Source organism: Leptonychotes weddellii, chromosome 10 (genome assembly GCF_054177405.1).
Source record: "Leptonychotes weddellii isolate Sample4059 chromosome 10, ASM5417740v2, whole genome shotgun sequence".
NCBI classification, from domain to species: Eukaryota; Metazoa; Chordata; class Mammalia; order Carnivora; family Phocidae; genus Leptonychotes; species Leptonychotes weddellii.
This window is the reverse complement of record NC_138378.1, coordinates 66,830,654-66,849,621: the sequence shown is the minus strand read 5'-3', so window position 1 is coordinate 66,849,621 and position 18,968 is coordinate 66,830,654. Positions and strand designations below refer to the sequence as shown.

General features: G+C 41.2%; 1 long non-coding RNA gene and 1 other non-coding gene across 3 annotated transcripts; both read right to left on the bottom strand.

Moving 5' to 3' along the window:
• Positions 1 to 545: 545 nt before the first annotated feature.
• On the bottom strand, positions 546 to 18,934 carry LOC145723905 (uncharacterized). 2 transcript variants are annotated; one of them, XR_014149297.1, is made up of 4 exons: positions 17,132 to 18,934; positions 16,677 to 16,826; positions 14,334 to 14,455; positions 546 to 1,967 (listed from the first exon to the last, which is right to left on the bottom strand). It is a non-coding gene; the product is annotated as an uncharacterized LOC145723905 (long non-coding RNA). The 2 variants fall into 2 exon arrangements; XR_014149298.1 differs by lacking the exon at positions 546 to 1,967 and adding an exon at positions 9,566 to 10,814.
• Positions 9,786 to 9,894, bottom strand: LOC115938642 (U6 spliceosomal RNA). Its single transcript, XR_004073689.2, has one exon. It is a non-coding gene; the product is annotated as a U6 spliceosomal RNA (small nuclear RNA).
• Positions 18,935 to 18,968: the final 34 nt, after the last annotated feature.

The following is an 18,968-nucleotide window of genomic DNA, read 5'->3' as shown; positions in this document are numbered from 1 at the left end:
TTCTTGTAACTAATGAAAATAAGTAGCAGATGAATATGATGGCAACACAGAGAAAAGATAACCAAGAGTCCCCTGTTTACCGAAGCCTAGTGAGAGGCAAGCTATGTCCAATTAGCCACAGACAGCGCCACCACGTTACCATGCCACGTGTGGCTGAGGTTTACAACATGCCCCTCCGCCAATGACACTGGCTAAGTCAGGGTGATGTGAATGTATTTTTTAAAAAAATATGCATCAAAATGAGCCGCGTTTAAAAAGTTATCTCCCTCGAAAGGGTGAGCTTCAGTTGTCCCATAAATAAGCACCAGATTTGGGAAGAAAAGTTATGGGTCTCCATCTTGTCCTGCTTCTCGCCTTGTGGCCGGTTTCTTCATCTGTATTATGAGCACTGGACCATATGATCAGTGGTTCTCAAACTCTGACTCTAAGCCCCTCTGATGCCAATGCTACTTCAACTATTTGCTTTCTAGGTAGAGCCCTAACTTATTCTATTATGCTTTTTCTCTAAGGGTGATATGTTGAACTGGCTTTTTCTCCTCCATTGAGCAAGTTCCCATTCCCCCCCCAACCCTCCCCAAACCCCTCGAGTGGAGAGTCTCATCTGAAATGTGAAGACAGCCCATCTCCCCACAGATAGCCAGAGACCCAGAGCAGTCAGGACGGCAGCTGAAGGCCCCTCTCCAGGCCGAGCCTGCAGTCATCTTGGGCATCCTGAGCATCCCTCAGCTGGAGGGGCTTTCCCCGCTCAGTGCCTGGACCATTGCCAAGAAGATCTGTCCAGCTGTAAGCCTGATTTTATATAGTTATTTTCACTTATTTTTTATTTCGCAAGATGTAAACGAATCTGTTTAACTAGGAAATCACGTCCCTTGAAAGTGATTATAACCTAATTTGACATGCAGTATTTGTACACTTATTCTAGTGTTATGATGCATTCACCATGTTTACATAAATAGAGATTTCTGTATAATTACTACAAGATAATGTAAAGAGTTAATCACATGAAATCCCCCAAAATCTCATTTGGGTAAATTTTTTTTTTTAATTTGAAAGTAAAATTTCCTTTGGAAACAAAGTGGGCCCATTTCCAAAATGTTCTATAAATCATCTTTGAGAGCCTTAGAAAAACATCTCCTTTCTTCATCCATTCTTGTTTGCTCATTTATTGATAGAGTCAGATAATTTACTGTGTATCTAATACGTGCCAGGTACCAAAATTGACACGTTTCTTGCCTTCAAGAGCATTACATCTAAAGAAGTCTGGAAGACTTCTTGGAGAAAGGTGAAGCTCTGCCTTGATCTGTTCTGCTTACCTCTGATTTTCTACTGTGTTTTCTTCACGAAAAATACATTAGAAGACATATACAAGAATGATTTGCGTAGAAAGAAATGGAGGAGGGAGAGAGGCAAAATTAGCATGAAATTCTAGAGGAAGAGTTGCAAATATCTGAAGCGTTCTCTTTTTATATCTTCTTAGCTAGGAAAGGTATTTCCCCCAAACTGAAATATTTTACTAAAATTCAGAAGAACAATCACATAAAGAACGACCCAATAGTTCTAAACCAATTTAAGAAAGGCCTATTTGTCTCTCTTCCTGAGGTTAAATAAATGCTTCTCTTTGCACTCAGTTGCTTCCATTCATTCTGCTCGTACCATATGTGTAGCTCCATCTTAGCATCTTTGAGGGTTAAAATTTAGGAAAAAGGCCTGCCACGGTCGATCACGCTGTCTGAGGAGTGTAGAGAGGGCTGGAAAAACATCTACAGTGGCATCAGTGTTGGGAAGGTGAGGATGCCACTGGGGGTGCACGTTCCACAAACAACACATTCTCTTGTCACTGGCACTGGACGCTGCACATTCAGGTGAACCACAGATGAGAAAGTCCTTTCATTTCCCCTGGGAGAGCTGTTCCTCCATTAACACGTTCCTTCTCTCAAATCCTTGGGCTCTTCTCTTTACTGTGCTTTCTAGAAGACAGATAACATTTAGACATAGTTATAAAATAATATCTTCAGCGAAATAGGACAATTATTTATTTTTAGGATGAGTTCCATACAATTCCCATCCAAAAATTGTCAGGATGAGAGATAGAGATTCAAGAATGGAGTGTCCCAGTACTTCAATGAGATGCTCTTCAAATCAGTGTACATGCATGGGTAGAAGTACCGAGAATGCCTTATTGTTCATGAGTTCATTTAGTTTACTTCAGAAAGAAAGAATCCAAAGTATACATCATTTGGCCACAAGGTCCTACAGAACTAAAACATGTTGTGTATTAGAGTGAGCATGGTATTACACCATCATTTGTTCAGCTGTGTACTCCTAAACTATTTCTAGAATTGACTTATTCCTAAGCCATCAATTAGGCAACCCTTAAAACATAATACCCTACAGGATAGCTAATTAACCATGTACAGCCTATTTGCTATGTAGGTTTTCCATTCAGGTCTGAGTTCCATTTTGTCCTCCCATTACAGATGCATCATAGAGCCATCTTTGTGAAGAAGCATAATAATGTACTTTGGATCCTAGTTCTGCTATGAGTTCCATGGTCCTAAGAGCAAGTTACTCAACCTCTCGGTGCTTTGGTTCCACTTGCTGTAAAATGGAAATAACAATTCCCATTGTTGTGGGGATTTAAATGTCTTATCACAGAGGGGACTTAGAGCTTTGCCTGGCACATTATGAGGGGATAGTCAATGTGTGCTAATTATAGTGGAAGCTGCAGTAATCATGCTGCCCTTGGATGGCATTCATACACACTCACTGCTGTATTGTACCTGTTCATTTTCACTTAGCCTATTCCCTAAATTCTAAGCCCTTGTGAAACATTATTAATGCCAATAGGAGCCTAAGGTAATGAAAAATAATCTGAGTACAGGTATTCTCTCTACTTCCCCAAGTCTCCAAGGTATTTTTGTCTTCCATCAATGTGGCTAATTGTGAAGTGACTACGTTCATGACCACTTTTTTATTTGCGTATTTGATGTTTCTAGTGGAAACACTAGATACTAACAATGACACTATCAATAATATGGGAAACTTCCTGATTAAAAAAAAAAAGTTCCTTTTTATTGTCTGCCTCTCATTTTGGCCCACTTTCCTTTCTAAGTGACCCTACTCACCCAAGCCAGACTACAGAAGATGAACATGCAGGAAGTGCAAAATTTCCAAGTTTCACCTTCCCTCTCCTTCCACCAATCAGTGCTTATTAAGCTCCTCAGGTTAAGTTTACTTATTTTTGACATGAGTTCTTTATTGGCAGTAATCATCTTAGGAAAAGAAATGCTCTCTCCTGCTGCATCTGTAGCATTTTCATAGAGCCACATCCAAGATAACTTGATAATAGTCTCGAGGGAATGACAGCAAGTTTCTGAGGAGAGTCTTCTCTGTAAGAGCACCACATGCCCCAATTTTGAGGCGAATGCCCCAGTTTTAACATGCTGTCTCCCCTGTGTTCCCAAGAGCAGATCTAATGTTCTCTTCCTCCAGGTCTCTGTTGATTGCCTGAACTGTGATAATGCTGCTTGAAATGGCGAGGGAATGGGGTAGAATTGGAGTTATCCAAATCAAAAACATGTCGGATGAGACTCACAATCCAATAATAGACACTCTATGAGGCCTCCCTGAGGGTTGTCGGGTTTTTAGCAGAATATTAGCTGGCTACTTAACACACTCTATTGTCTTCACTTAAAGGCTCTAAATCCAGAAGCTTTGTTTAGTTTTACTAAATAAGATACCTAAGGAAATGGAATCCCTTTTACTCTCAACTGGTATGGATGAGGGGAAAGCATTCCACTGTATCACTGCTCTTTGCACACTGCAAGAAAATGCACTACCATGAAGATCTGTGTCTGGTCTGCTTATTAAAGTGTTCACAGAATCATTTAATGCAGCTACTTTTCCTTTCATGCTTTTCAATGGAGGGACATGAGAAATAGGTTTTTTGTTTTTAATTTCCTCTAAGCTCTAAAATGCAACATTTTGGATTTGAGAAACCCAAATAAAAGACAAAAAAGTATCAGCAGTGTCTTGCTAAATGTTATATTGGTTTCTAAATAAGCTTAGGAGAGAGCTTTAGTCAAAACAGGATTACAATTTCTCTGGCTCACCTTCTGCAAACATAACTTGCTTCTGCCTGTGGCACACCCAAAGCGGAAAAATGTTAGATGTGAGATTTATAAAAAGTGACACAGACAGAAAAAAAGCAATGCTTCTAATAAATAATATATTATTATAAGAGAAACAAAGTGATTGAGTAATATCACGCTAATGACTCCTCTCCAATGGCTAGAACACCTGCTCCAGCATTGTTTTTGTTCAGGTTTCTTTTCTTTGCTTGGTAGAACTACATCCAGGAAGAATAACCTACATGAAGTCATTTACCAAGGTGACTAAACTACCTTCTGTTAGGATGTCAAACTGCCCCAAATTGGGAGACCAAATAGGAATTGGGATGTTGGAGTGAGCACATACTGTGAAACACTGATGGTTATTCTCATCCTAACTGCTCACGTGGACCTCAGACTGCTTTTGAGAAATCTCACCAAGGCCCAGGGACCATTTTACACACTGCCTTTCTAAATTTTACAGTGAAAACAACCCAAACTGGAATGAATCAACATGTGTAAAGCACTGTGAGGCAGCTCTTGTCTCTCCCTAGATCTCAATGATTGTTACAGAGGTGAAGTTTCCAGTCATTCCTCCAGCTCCAAATTGTTATTTGATCTATGGCAAATGTCAACAGTTACTGGGGCCCTATTTATTTCTATTGCATGGGGGGAAATCCACCTTATTTATCAGAGGGATCAAATATAGGCAAGAGGCAAAAATGTGGCTGAAAATTTACAAGTGTCCTGTGATCGATATTAATAATAAGTTTGGGCCTTATTTGGTTAGAAAAATCATTATTACTAAGTAAGAACAAGCTTGGATGTTGTAAACACATTTCTTATACAAGATTCCTGATTTATCCACTTGCTATCTAATCTATAGGCCACAAAATATATAGTCATCTTGATGCCATCCATCCTCAAAGCACTGACATCTGCTATTCTAGAAAAGGCCATTTCACATAGTTTTCTATTATAATAGCTGAACTTGTCTCTTAATGGGATTCAATGGTGTTTCTAGAGTAGAGGGAAAAATAACAATCATTTCCATTTTTTCTACGTCCTCAAAGCTAAGATTTAGCAATGATTTCACATCTTTTCTATAAGAATAGGCTCTGAATCTTGGGCCATGGGAATCAGTTGTAATAATCATGCAATGATATTCTTGAACCTCAATTCTTTTCTAAAGACTATTTAGCATGGGTTGGCCTATATTTGCTAGGCAGACTGGGAGGCTGAAGAAACAAAAATTTATTTTCTCACAATTCTGGAGGCTAGAAGTCCAATATCATATTGTTGGAAGGGTTAGCCACTTCTGAGCCATGAGGAAAGGGTCTGTTCCAGGCCTTTCTCCTTGGCTTATAGATGGCCAACTTCTCCCAGTGTCAAAAAAAGCTCTTCCCTCTTTGAGTATGCCTGCGTCCTAATCTCTTCTTTTAAGGACAGAAATCATATTGGATCAGGGTCCAACCTGGTGATCTCATTTTAAAGGCTCTGTTTCCAAATACAATTACATTCTAAGGTGCTAGGGTTAGGACTTCAACAAATGAATTTTGGGAGGATAAAATTCAGCCCATAACAGTAAGGGATGTACAAGTCATCCAGCCAATACATGGGAACAAAACCCATTCTGTCTACTTCCACTTAATTCTAGTCTTGGGTTAGTGATTATTGCATGGCTATGTGAGTCAACTTTTTCACAAATTAACATCATTGTGCTTTAACTACCTAATACCGCATGCTTGGAAACTTAGACTTTATGCACGAGTGTGGAGGAGCATATATCAGTGTGCAGAGATCCTGGATATAATAACACTCTTTGATGTCACTTACTTTTTATGGACTGTAGAGCATTGAGCTCTGATGCTCAAGGATCGTTCTGGACCTACTACTTTTTAAAACAGTAAAACAGCAATAAACATGACATTAAAGTAAGTTGCCTAAATTGCAAATAAATCAATGTAGCAATTGTTTAGCCTATAACTAGACAAATGCATATGAGAATGTTCATCAAGCCTATATGGTGGGAGCCTCCTGGCATGAAGAGAAATCTTCAAGTGTGTCCTGTGACATGTTCTCAGATAAGTCAGTGGTGTATTGTGGCTGACTTGGGATGAAGAACTTGGAAAAGTTGCCACGTGTGCAGTTCATCTTAGGCAAACCACTACTTAGCTAGTTGATCTGGGGTTCTGGGCTTTTCAATAAATTGTACTTCATTTCAGGGCTGTGGATGACATCAGAGAAGGGTTCTAAGTCCATAAGAATCACTTGGAAAGAAAAATACCCAAAAAACTTTTGGGTGCCTGCTTTGTGCTGAGCCCTGGGGGGGTCTGAGGTGCCTGCCCTCAAGGCTTGTGGACAGGTCAGACACCTACCTGAGTGATGATGAGACAATGTGGTGCTTGAGAGAGGGGCACACTGGCAGGACCACGATTTGGAGAGACTGAAGAAAGCTTACTGAGAGTGTAACATTTGACCAGGCTTTGAAACAATGATATCACAGGTAGAAAAGTGGGGCAAGTCATGGACATTTGAAAGTGTGTGGCATATTCAGCAACCAGCAAGCGGTGATGTGGCTGTGTGAGGGGAGTGAGAGAGAAATGGAAGTTAAGGTTTGAAAGTAGGATAGGGACACCCAGTAAAGGACCTTGTACACATACTGAAATGTCCAGATACTGTCTTTTGGACAATGAAGACCAGTATTTATTTTTTTAAATTTATTTTTGCTAGCTTTATTGAGATGTAATTGAAATTTAACTTTGTATAAGTTTAAGTTTTACAATGTGTTGATTTGATATATTTATAAATTGTAAAATAATTACCACCATAGTATTAGCTACTCCCTCCATCGTGTCCCATAATTACCATTTTTTCGTGGTGAGAACATTTCAAATCTACTCTCTTTGTAACATTCAAGTATATGATACAGTACTACTAGCTACAATCACCATACTGTACATGAGATCCCCAAACTTAACCTTGTAACTAGAAGTTTATGACCTATGACTGATATCTCCACATGTTCCCCAACCCCTGGTAATTACCACTCTACTCTGTTTTTCTAAGTTTGGCTCTTTTATATTCTACATATAAGTGATATCATATAGTGTTTGTCTTTCTCTGACTTATTTCACTCAACTTAATGCCCTTAAGGTCCATCCAAGTTGTTGTAAATGGCAGAATTCCCTCTTTCTCATGGCTGAATAATATTCCACTGTATGCTTATACCACATCTTCTGGAGTACCTGAATCTGGTTTCATCATTTTAAAGTAAATACATCTAGCATTAATGTGGCAGAAGACCTAGAGGGACACACTGGAACTATTTTGAGCTCAGAAAACCATGACAAAGAGCTCAACTAGGGCAATGTCAGCAGAGAGCGTGGACGACAAAGTGGAGAGAGTTACAGGATGCAGAATGAACAACATCAGTTAGATGCAGGGTCTGAAAGAGAGAGGGAGGTTTTCCTTCTCTACCCCAAATTCATATAACTTTACTGGTGTCTCAGCACAGGATTTTGCTGAGGCCATTATGTTACCCCATATTAAAAAAAAAAAAAAAAGCAAACAAACCCATGGCTATAAAGATTGCCTATAGATAGTGTAGAAATGCACCACTCACTCTTGCCATTGAAAAAAAACCCACACTTGTTTATTCAATCTCTGACTCACTAACCTTTTTATATTGACAAGTTAGACAAAAGTGAAACTGCAAAGACCAGTGCTGAACTTCCCTCCATCAATGATATCGGCAACTTCTTTGCTGATTAGATAATCATTTTGAATGTTTTCTAAACTTTTTATGCTGCTCACAATGTAACAGCTACAAACCCAAGATACCTTTAATCTGTATTATTGACATTTCCCCCACCATTTTCATAATTTTCAAATCAACAATTTACCAAGCCCTGATTTGCAGCATGTGCTCATTTTCAAGGTACAAATACTCCCACCATGGCTGAGTTCAGGCTCCCAACATGATGCTGTTGAGCACAAAGTGGGAAAGAGATGCATAGTATCACACCATCCTTTGGTATTTTAGCACAGGATACAATTGACCTAAACACCTCAAGAGTACAGATGAATGTGGTAAGATAATTGGGAAGGGAGAAGTGTTGAATATATATTACCTTTCTTTGTAACATGATTTCTCTAAGTTTTCCTTATTTAATTTTTAATAGTGGTTGTACCTAATAAGCAACTCAGAAAATTCCTGAAGAGTTAGCCATCAGCTCTCACAATCTCAGCATATCCTGACTCATATGAAGGATACACTGAGGGTGAGCAGAGAGCTCTAAGGCAGTCGCTCAGGGACCCAGGCTGAAAAGGTTCCACCATCTTGCAGCTGTGCCATCTAGAAAAGACTGCCTCCAAAATTATGACAGAAAGAGGTGGGATGGTCACATGAGTTGGACAGAAAATGACATATTTTCCTTAAAATTCATTTTCTTGAACTTGTTTAAAAGATTGCAATTTATGACAAGGCTGGTAAACGTTTTCTTTCTCATGCTCAGGAATTGGAAACAATGAGTTAGTATATACATTGTCTGCTATGGTCACACCACCACAAGATGAAATATCTTCTTGCAGGGAACCAAAAATCTTCCTGTCCAGGGGCACCTGGGTGGCTCAGCTAGTTGGGCGTCTAACTCTTGATTTTGGTTCAGGTCATGATCTCTGGGTCGTGAGCTCAAGCCCCACATTGGGCTCCGTGCTCAGTGCGAAATCTGCTTGGGATTCTCTCTCTCCCTCTCTCTCTGCCCCTCCTGCCCCCTCAAAATAAATAAATAAAATCTTAAAAAAAAAAACAACTTCCTGTCCAAAACTGTTCTTTTCGTAGTCTTTCTCATCATAAATAGAACCACATACAACCAGTCATTCATGTCTGCAATTGGGGACATTTGTTCCCCTAACACTTAAAATCCAATAATTTGACAACTCTTCCTCCAAAACATGACCTGATTCTTCCATTTCTTTCCATCTGCATTTGGAGAACTCTGCTCCAAAGCCACATCATCTCTCCCCAGGACTGCCTGAAGAGCCCCCAACTCCCACGACTTTCTTCTTTTCCAAACTTCCTTACTTCAACCCATTTTCCACAGTGCAGCCAGAATAATTTATAAAATGTTAATAAGATTATGTCATTCCGCTGCTTAAGTTTATTTTCTATTAAGCTTAAAATAAAATCCAAATTTCTTAACTTGCCTGATATAGCCCTATAGACTTTGATCCTGTCTGTTTCTCCAACCACATCTTGTTCCATTTTCCCTTTTTGGAGTACTTCTGTCACACAAATGTTTTTGAGCTCTGTGAACATATCAAGTCTTTGCCTACGCCATCCTCTCTACCTGCAATGCTCCCATCCCTGTCTTCGAGTTCTCAGCTCAAATGTATCTTCCTCTGATAGATCTTCCTTGATTGCCTAACCTAAATTAATCCTCCCTAGAGTTTTCCCATAGAACCCATAGTGCTTATCACGAATTATTTAAGTTTTTATTTAAATTCCAGTTAGTTAACATACAGTGCTATATTAGTTTCAGGTGTACAATATAGTGATTCAACACTTCCAGACATCACCCAGTGCTCATCACAAGTCCACTCCTTAATTCCCATCCCCTATTCAATCCATCCCCCTGCCCACCTCCCTTCTGGTAACCATCAGTTTGTTCTCTAAGAAATATGGAACACTTCATGAATTTGCCTGTCATCCTTGCACAGGGGCCATGCTTATCTCTGTATCATTCCAATTTTAGTGTATGTGCTGCCAGAGTGAGCAGAGTACTGACCACAATTTAAATTGTCTGTGTATGCACGTGTTCAATGTCCATCTCCCCTACTAGAATGGCAGTTCATGAAAGCAGCATGTTCCATTTGTTCGGGATGATATACCCAGTACCTATATACCACCTGGCACATTTTAAGTCCTCTTGGAGACGAGGAGGAAAGAAGAGAAAGAAAGTAACATAGAAAGAAAGAGAGAAACAGAGAGAAAAGGAAAGAAGGGAGTGAGGAAGGAAAAGAAAAAGGTAGTCAAGCTAGCGTATTTTCATTTTTACTCATTTTTTTCACTAACAAGATGGGTGACCTTAAGTAAGTCACACAACCCTCTTTGTCATTTTTCCTGCCCATAAATGTTTGGGTGTTATCATAGATGGGATGCCCTCAAGAATAGAGACAATTGTCTGCATTTGTGGGGGAAGGAGGGGAGGAAAGTTGGAGTAGAAGGGAGGAAGATCTAGAAACAGGTTGGTCCTACTGTGGGGTTGGGTCTCTGGGGGTGGGGAGAAGGCAGGGGGCAGAACCTCAGGTACCTTTGTTTTCCAAAAGCAAGGAAGACCCAGCCAGTGATACAGGAACTCTGTGAAGAAGATGGCCCTGCATGGTCCTTCCAGGCCGGTGGGCTGGTGAACTTCCCCACCCCCAGCATGGAACAAGCACCATGATTCTGCAGTGGAGGAGAAGAGCCCGGAAGCGGCCCTGGTTGGCCCTGAAAGCAGCTCGCCTCGGAGGTGATCTGTATGGTTTGGTCACCGCGGCGGTACTGACACATGCCCAGCGGACAGACGGCAACCAAGGGCAGACGCCCCACCCCTTCCAGGCACCTCCATCATCTCGGAGCTATGATGACAGACAATCTCAGGGATTTGATGGGAGGCAGCTGCAGAGACTGGGTTGACATGACTGCCTCCTGCAAAACATGGCCTTGAAATAGGAGAAAAATTCACATAAGAATGGTTATATTTACTTGCACACCTGAATCCATGAGTTGAACTCCAACCCACCACATAATAATTCTGATTAATTTCCTTTGTCTTCCACCTCATTGACCATGTGCTCTTGGTTCCTCTCATCCCTCACTCTTGTCTGATCTCTGTTGCCATCTATCTTCTCCCCATTTCTTCCTTTTATTCTTCCTTCCCCCGGTATCCTCCTCCAGACATTTCCTTTTGTACTGCACACTACCTTCTAGCCCACAGAATCCAGAGCAAAAGAAGCCGAACTCCGAAATGGAGGCCCCCGTCTGGTCTCTGCCTCCCTCATGGGCCCTCCAAGCTCTGTGGCCTCAGTCATGTTTTCTGATGTTTTAACACCTCTCTTGTCTCCCCTGCTTCCCCAGTGATTTTCTGCAGTCTCCCTTTTTCTTTCCATGTTGGTCCTTAAGACTCTTCTGTGATCTCACTAATAAAAACATTCCCATTAATCAAAACACCTTAAAAAAGAAAAAGAAAAAGAAAAATCTCTCTGCCTATGATATACGGGCCAAAATCCTTCACCTGGCTTTCCGTACTTCTCCAAAGTGGAAGACTCCGCACTCACTGCTTCCACGAGTCTCTTATGGAAACCCTTTTCTCCAGATGGACCTGGATTGTTACTAAATTCACGCACCTCTTAATCTTATCCAAGTCACTGCTTTTGCACCTACTGTTCCCTTACCTAAGCGACCTCTCTCATCCTCTCCCCCTGTGCTAACATCATCACGTGTCAAGGAACAGCCCGAGGCCTGCTAGAACCCTCCTGGTGCGCACTAGCCACGTAACCAGTCCCCCATACTCCCAAACCTTATAGCTTTTATACTTCTCTTGGACTCTTATTATCACTGTTATGTACAGTTATTTATCTTTTTACCATATACATTTTCCCTTCTGAATGAGAGTATTAGCTCTTCATATCAGGGACTTACCTTTTTACTATTATTATTATGGTTGTTATTGTTATTCTTTTTAACAGTGAAAACAGTGTTACATATGTAGCAGGTTCCTCCTTAAAGGTGTATTGAATAACACTTACTGAATGAATCAATGGCATCAACTTAATATATGTTTATTAATTGAATAAGGAGACATGGTAAGAACAAAGTGAGTATGTACGGAATAAGTGAATGCCTGCAATGAAGCCAACAGACTGCCCAGATGTTCTCACCCACGGGGAGAGTTCCACAGCTCCAAGTCACAGTTGGATGATATTTACAAGGCTTAATACCATCTTTACTGACTTATCTTGAGTTTTCACTGATATCAGAAATAAATGTTTTTGTCATGCAGCCTAATTTAAAACTCTTGGCATATATGAGCATTTTATTCATAATGGGACTGTTTATACTCATTTGTTTTGCTTTAATACAATTTAACTCAGAGTTACTATATAGAGACCATTATATTTTTCTGATGGCCCAGTAAAGCCAAAGATATTTTAGAAGCACATCTGGGCCAGAGGCCATTACTTTGGAGATGAGGGCATGGGGGTACAGAGAGGTTAAATACTATGTCCCCACGACACACAGCTAACTGGTGAAAAATCTGGTCTGGAATCCAAATCCCCTGAGTCCCCATGTTGTATTGTTTCCTATATCCTGGTGCCTCTGTCAGTGAAAGGATGAACGGACAGTGTGCAATAGGGACATTCCCACCCCCACCCCATTTTTAAACACTATAAAAGATGACAGCACAACGTATCCTGTGCTGTGAGCAGGAGGAGCAGAATTCCCAGCACCCTGAGCAAGTCCCTATGGCAGTTCCACTCAACTCGGGCTGGACTGAGACGGGTACATGCGTTTGATCCAGGCCCAGACACACGTGCGATACCCAAATGAGCTGAAGCCAGAGCTGAGACTCAACCATGAAGTGCAGGAGTGGCCAAGTGGGAACGAACCACCTCGGCCCCACGTGTGTGGCATTTAGGATCGTCAAGGGCTTCTACTTACTCCATCCAATTCACCTTGACTCATAGGACTTCCGACCTGTCTCAGCTCTGTGGTAAGAGGAGGCCCAATGTACTGGTCCTCCCAATGTCCCACACGTACCTATTAACAGTGACCTGCTGGTCACAAAGACGTAACCCACTAGCACAGGTAGGTGATACAGGAAAAAAACAAAAACAAAAACAACTTGGCTAATTAGCCAAGAGACTGGATTCCAGAGATAATCCTGCTGTTGTCTAACTGTGTGGATTTGAAATTAGGCATTTGGTCGACACACTTGTATCAAAAGGGGGCTGGGATTAGAAAAAAGCTTTTAATACAGTGCTCAGATAGTTTCATAGAGGTACAGTAGGGTCTCCTAGGAGGGTCTCTGTGGCTTTATCAGTTGCGTTATCACATTGGGCATCCACACCTCCCAACCTGACTTCAGAACTATTCTGTCTTCATCTGTGTCAGTATCCTGCATAATGCTTAATCGGAAAATAATAAATTCTGCTTTAAAAACAATAGTAATAAAAACAAAATTACTTTGGAAATCCACTGGAGTAGCTGATGTCTAAGGTGCCTACCAGGTCCTTTAATCTATTAGACATTTGTGGGCAGACTGAGCCTAGGGTGCTGTTCAAATCATCCCAAGTAGGTCTCATCTGGCCTGCGATCAGTCTGTGTTTTTAAAGGAGCCCACCACAGAGATTCTTCGAGAAACACCCCTTCCCCTTGAGGATCCTCCAGGCCATAAAGCAATCCAGAATTCTAGTTCAAATCAGGTCATGGATGAAGTAAATTCCTTGTAGTTTTCCCTTGGGCTTAGACCCACTGTGAAGAAGCTCTGATCTGATTTAATTGAATTCATTTCATTGAACATCAATTATATGTTATGCATTCGCTGGGTACTGTTATGATTTGGGGCTGATATTTGTCATTTTGTTTTTGTTGTTGTTTATTTTTGTTATTTTTTGTTTATTTTTCCATACTTCACACAGAAATTGTAACTCCTACCTCTCCATAGAGTAGGGAAATGTAGGGACTGGTGTCCTTTTTTTCCCTTACATATTTCCATTGAATTCTTCCAATCTCTGCTTAACACCAACTGAGTGTCCATTACCAAATGAGGTGCAGGGATAAATAGAAGAAAAGTTTAAAGAACATGGGCCCTATCTTCAGGGATTTAGAGTGTGTCTGAGAGAAAGGCCTCCCACAGGTAACACCAGCAGGTAACAAAGGAAGAGTGCTAAACCAGCTCGGATCACCTGCCAACGGTAAACACTAGATTTACTTGGCAGAATGGAAAGGGTGAGACTGGGGCAAGCTAGCATTTTTAGAGGTTTGACCTGTTTGTTGACGGGCTGAAAGAGTTTGGACCCAGAGAATGATCCTTATGGGAAAGGGGAGAGAGTGGAAAGAGAAACCCCAAGGAGCACTAAGGAGGCTGGCTGCTCTGGAGCCAAAGCCGGCTGTGTGGAGAGCTCAGGCAGGCAGTCTCTGCCACTGCCTCGGTGGAGGTGGCCCACCAAGTGCCTCACCTCCTCCGGTTCTCAACCCCTCAGCTCCTCCATGGAAAGCAGCTCCTGGGCTCCTATTTATCTCAAAGATGCATCTCCATTTCAACGTGTTTAATGCTTGCCACGTGCTTGGAGCTCACTACCTGTGAGAGAGGCACGAGTTATTATTACCATAATCATCGTTTACCACCTGCCTGCCACACTTGAACCCATTACTCATGCCATCCCTCTCCCAGGAGGGGCCTTTCGCCATCTCCCAGGGTCCTATACATACGTGCTCTTTGGGGGATGCATTTACCAAACGCTAAATTTTAAAGCGGCTACTTCCAAATGCTTGGGGGAACTTGAAAGGGAAAATGGTATTCGATTCGGATTCCTCAATAAATATGCTTATTTTTTTCAGAAGTTGAGGGCTGGTCAGTGTCTTTCAAAGGCAGGAAGAGAAAACAGCCTATGGAGTGACATAGAGAAGGTAAGAGCCGAGATATCCAAAGTAGGGGTCTCCCCACACTCACACAATCTTTCCCCATTTTCCTCTTTCTCCCATGATCTCGGTCTCCTAAGCCAGTAATGATAATCTGGGAATAAATTCGCATTTTCTAAGGGAGAAATATTGCCAAGCCTGTTAATCTCATGCAGATGTGATGTTACTTTTACTACGTTGTAATATGGCTTCTTAAAAAACAAGTCGGAAGGGGGGGGGATGCCCACCAAAAAAAAACAACAAATATTCGCCAACCCATATGGTCAGTAATTGCTGTTTAATAGTCCTCCTATTACAAACCTGAGAGGCAGCAGTCTGAATTACCAGTAGAGTATTAATAAACAGGAATGAGTTAATAGTGCATAAAGACCTTCTAGTGGAACAGTGGGGGAGTTGAATATTCTTTTCTTCAGTCAGCTGTAAGTAATTACTGCATGGTGTGCTTCTGACTATTACCATAACAGAGCAATTGGACGTGAAGAATGGATAATAGTACGGACATGGAGGTATTTTTAGAATATCAGCAGTGAAGCAGGTAACTTGGCCTACTCCAGTAGAAACCTTTAAATAAGTTTAGAAGACTCTTTTTTTTTCCTCTCCTTATGACATTTAGCCAAGGTAGAATTTTAAAAAGATCAATCTAATAAATTATTTAAAATAACTTTACAAAGAGGATGCCTGTGATATGTAAATAAGAAGGCAAGAAGGGAGGAAGCAAAAGTCTAAAAAGCCCAGGCGGAGGGCAGGCATGGAGCCGACGTTACTGTAACTACATAATCACAGGTTCCTTCCTGCTCCTTTGAGAGTACAGTCTGGATGCGAATCTGCTTGACTGGCTCCCACTGGCTGCTCAGGTGAAAGTGAAAATATTCAAATCAGAGCTGTAACTATGATTGCTGGAGTTGTGGGTTTTCTAAAAGTGAGTTAGTCATCCTCGGTGATTTAATGATGCATATCATTTATTTTAAAATATTATTACAGGGGCATTGACTGAACTGCAGCGCCTTCTTCGCGGGACTGTCCATTATGCAATGCGGCGGGGTATGTCATGGGCGGCGGCAGCCTAGATATTGTCTCACGGAACAACATATGTTCTCAGACGAAAACAGCTTGAGACTTTGATTCAGAAAGCGGTAATTTTGCAAATGCACACAAATATCATTTAAGGAATATTTTGAATCTTTTTTTTTTTCAGGGTATAGGTCCTTCTCTTGCCTCCTGGCTGCACAGGCCGATGCTGATTTTTCAATTTGCAGGTTTGTTAAGCATCATGGAATGTTTTGGTTCTCAATCAAGAATATTCTTCCCAAGTGGTTCCAAAGTCCTACGCTTGAAAATAAACGTGTGTCCTCTTTGTCTCCTAGCAGCATGCGTTCCAATGTACAACAGCGGCACAGGACAGAGGAAGGCAATGCCTTTGATTGAACCGTCCTATAGGCTTTTAACCTGCCACTCTCCTGGGCTGGGAGCTTTCTTCAGGCCAGGCGGCATGCTCTCTTCTTTGGGCGGTGCTGGCAGCTGGAGTCCCGCGGGGATGCTTAGGAGCCAGGACCCAGGTCCTCCCGCTGGTGGGATTCCTGTCCTATCTTGTAGCACAGGAGCTGAACTGAGGAGGGGCTGCCTCAGGGCTAATGACCTCAGAGACCCACCTGAAAATGAGGCGCCACCTATGGGACAGGTGGCGATGCTTAACTGATCTCTGCCCGGTGCTCTGAAGTCTGACAAACAAATGTGTGTGAGATAGACACTGTCGCATTTATTTCTTCTGAAAAACTGCATTGTGTCTGAGCTCTGCCAGCCAGCATATTCTGATTCATCTAGACACGGCCCCTTTCTTGCTAAAAGATGCTGCGGTGAAAATTTATAGCTGTGTAGTTTACCTCTTTAGCTGGTTGCTCTTAATAGAAGTCAAGGGCACACCTGTGGAGGTGTCATTATAACCCAGGGACAGCAGTAGCTTCTCCCTGTTGCTGGTTTTCATTTACTTTTTCCATGTATTTGAAAAAAGAATAGTTCTCTTTTCCTCAAGTCTACAGAAAGACGAGGACAAAAGAAAATCTGGTTAATTAAATACCAATTTTTAACAAAAGTTTTCACATAGGACAAAGATCAACGGTCATTTCTAGAAAGTGCTCAAGACCTCATGATTTTGGGCAGAGTGTTTAGCATCTTCGAGGTTTTGGTTTAGTGAAATTCTGAGATACTTAAAACGAACTTTGCATGTAACCACACTCTGTGTGGTTGAGAGTAAGCCCCATTGAAAGTCATTCTTCACCCTGATCAGTCATGAAGTTCTCAAGGGCATGGGCTATACCTCCAGGGTTTTACACCTTACCTGACCACCCTGTCCGCCAGAGCGCCAGCACATAACTTCCCCAGGAGGAGATATCACCAGCAATCGGAGCTGTTGCTATTTCAGCTCTAGAAAACCCTCTGGGGAGCAAAAGAATAAGAGGTTTTTCCCAAGAGTGAGAGTAAGGGGAGAACGGAGGCTCCAATACCTTTATATCTCCATTTAGCTCTAAGAAGCTCACGGGGAAATAAATACCTGGAGTTGTTAAGAATCCAAGTAGTTTCAGAGGCCACCATTTTCTCTGAGTATTTTGGCTGGTCCCTCTCTAGTCAAGAATCCTTTGTATCTTCAGGTATTCCCATTGAAACAACTTAGTAGGTCAACACTTTGCAGGTTATAAGAACTGGCAAAAGGGTAATTATTTGGAATTGTTTATACAATTCAATTCGTATAAAAATTTCCTGACTGGTTGAATTCATGGGTTATTATGACAGCCAGTAAAACTCACAGTTATTTTTCAGCATTTGGTAAATAATCCTCTGAAATGTCCAGAATGATATTGCGTATAATAGTAATTATAACAGAGGTCTAAATAACCTGGCCTTTACCTGCTTCATTGATTTCATCTCCTACCATCCTCCCCATGGTCTTATTTCAGTTCCCCCATCACCCTCAGCTTATCCTTGCATCCGGGTCTTTACATCATCTATTCCTTCAGGCTGGGAGACATTCGGCTTCAGTGTAAATGTCATCTCCAAGAAACTATTCTTAATAGTTTTCTGGGCATTCTCTAAATATGACTCAGCTCTATTTTCTTAACAGCCTTTATACTAGTTGATATTTTCTTGTTGGCATGTGTGCTAGATCGAACTGTTCTCAATTTTTAATTCCCAACCTGCTATAACATGCATGCCATGTAACTACAGGTAGAAAATGACCCCCACCCAAATGACATTAGGCTTAGCTATGTGACTAACTTGCATTGGTTAATTAAATGTTAGCAGACTTGATAAGAACAGACTTTAAATATGCTGTGTGTCTTGCTTGTGTCCTGGTGCTCTTACTATTCCCTATAAGAAAAACATGTCATAATTAGTCATTTTTTGAAGAAGAATGAGGACACTGTTAGAACAAAACTGAACATAATCAGAAGCCTAGAATCAAACCCCCCATGACCTGAAGTAGTGCTATTTCAGCGAACCCACGGGACCATTAACAAGAAAATAAACACTTGTTGTTTGAGCCTCTGATATTTGGGTTTGAGTGTGAGGCTTATCATTCATCATTAATGTGGCAATTGCTAATTAACATAGAAATTATACCAGAAATGGCCTTCTGCTGTCAAAATCCTTTAAAATATGCATCATCTGGTTTGGGATCGTGTAGTAAGTAGAGAGGAAATGATAAAAAACTGTAATAAGAAGCTGGAAAAAAATGACAATCCATATTGTAATAGTAACAAAACACTTGATAAAACCATTATCTGCAATAACTTAGAAGGCGGAAGAATATACTACAGTCACTGCATGGGCTGGGACATTTCTGAGCAGAATATTCATGGTATGAGTTGGCTGCTATCAGCCACATGTGATAAGTAACTACAAGAGAGAAATGAGCTTGGAAAAAATGGACTAGTTTGCCAGGAGGAATGAGGGGACTTGAAAGAACCTAGAAATTCTGGGGATTATAAGTTTGAAAACTTAAACCATTTCCCTGTAAAGGTGTGGCATTAGAACACTGCTGTACAGCAAAGACAAAATAAAAAAAGTGGTTGTCACACCCTTTGTTAAGACCCCTGAAAAGATTAAGGAGATCAAGGGTGCAACTCACAAATGAGCAAAGGACCTACACTTACATCTAGAAAGAATCATGTCTCTAA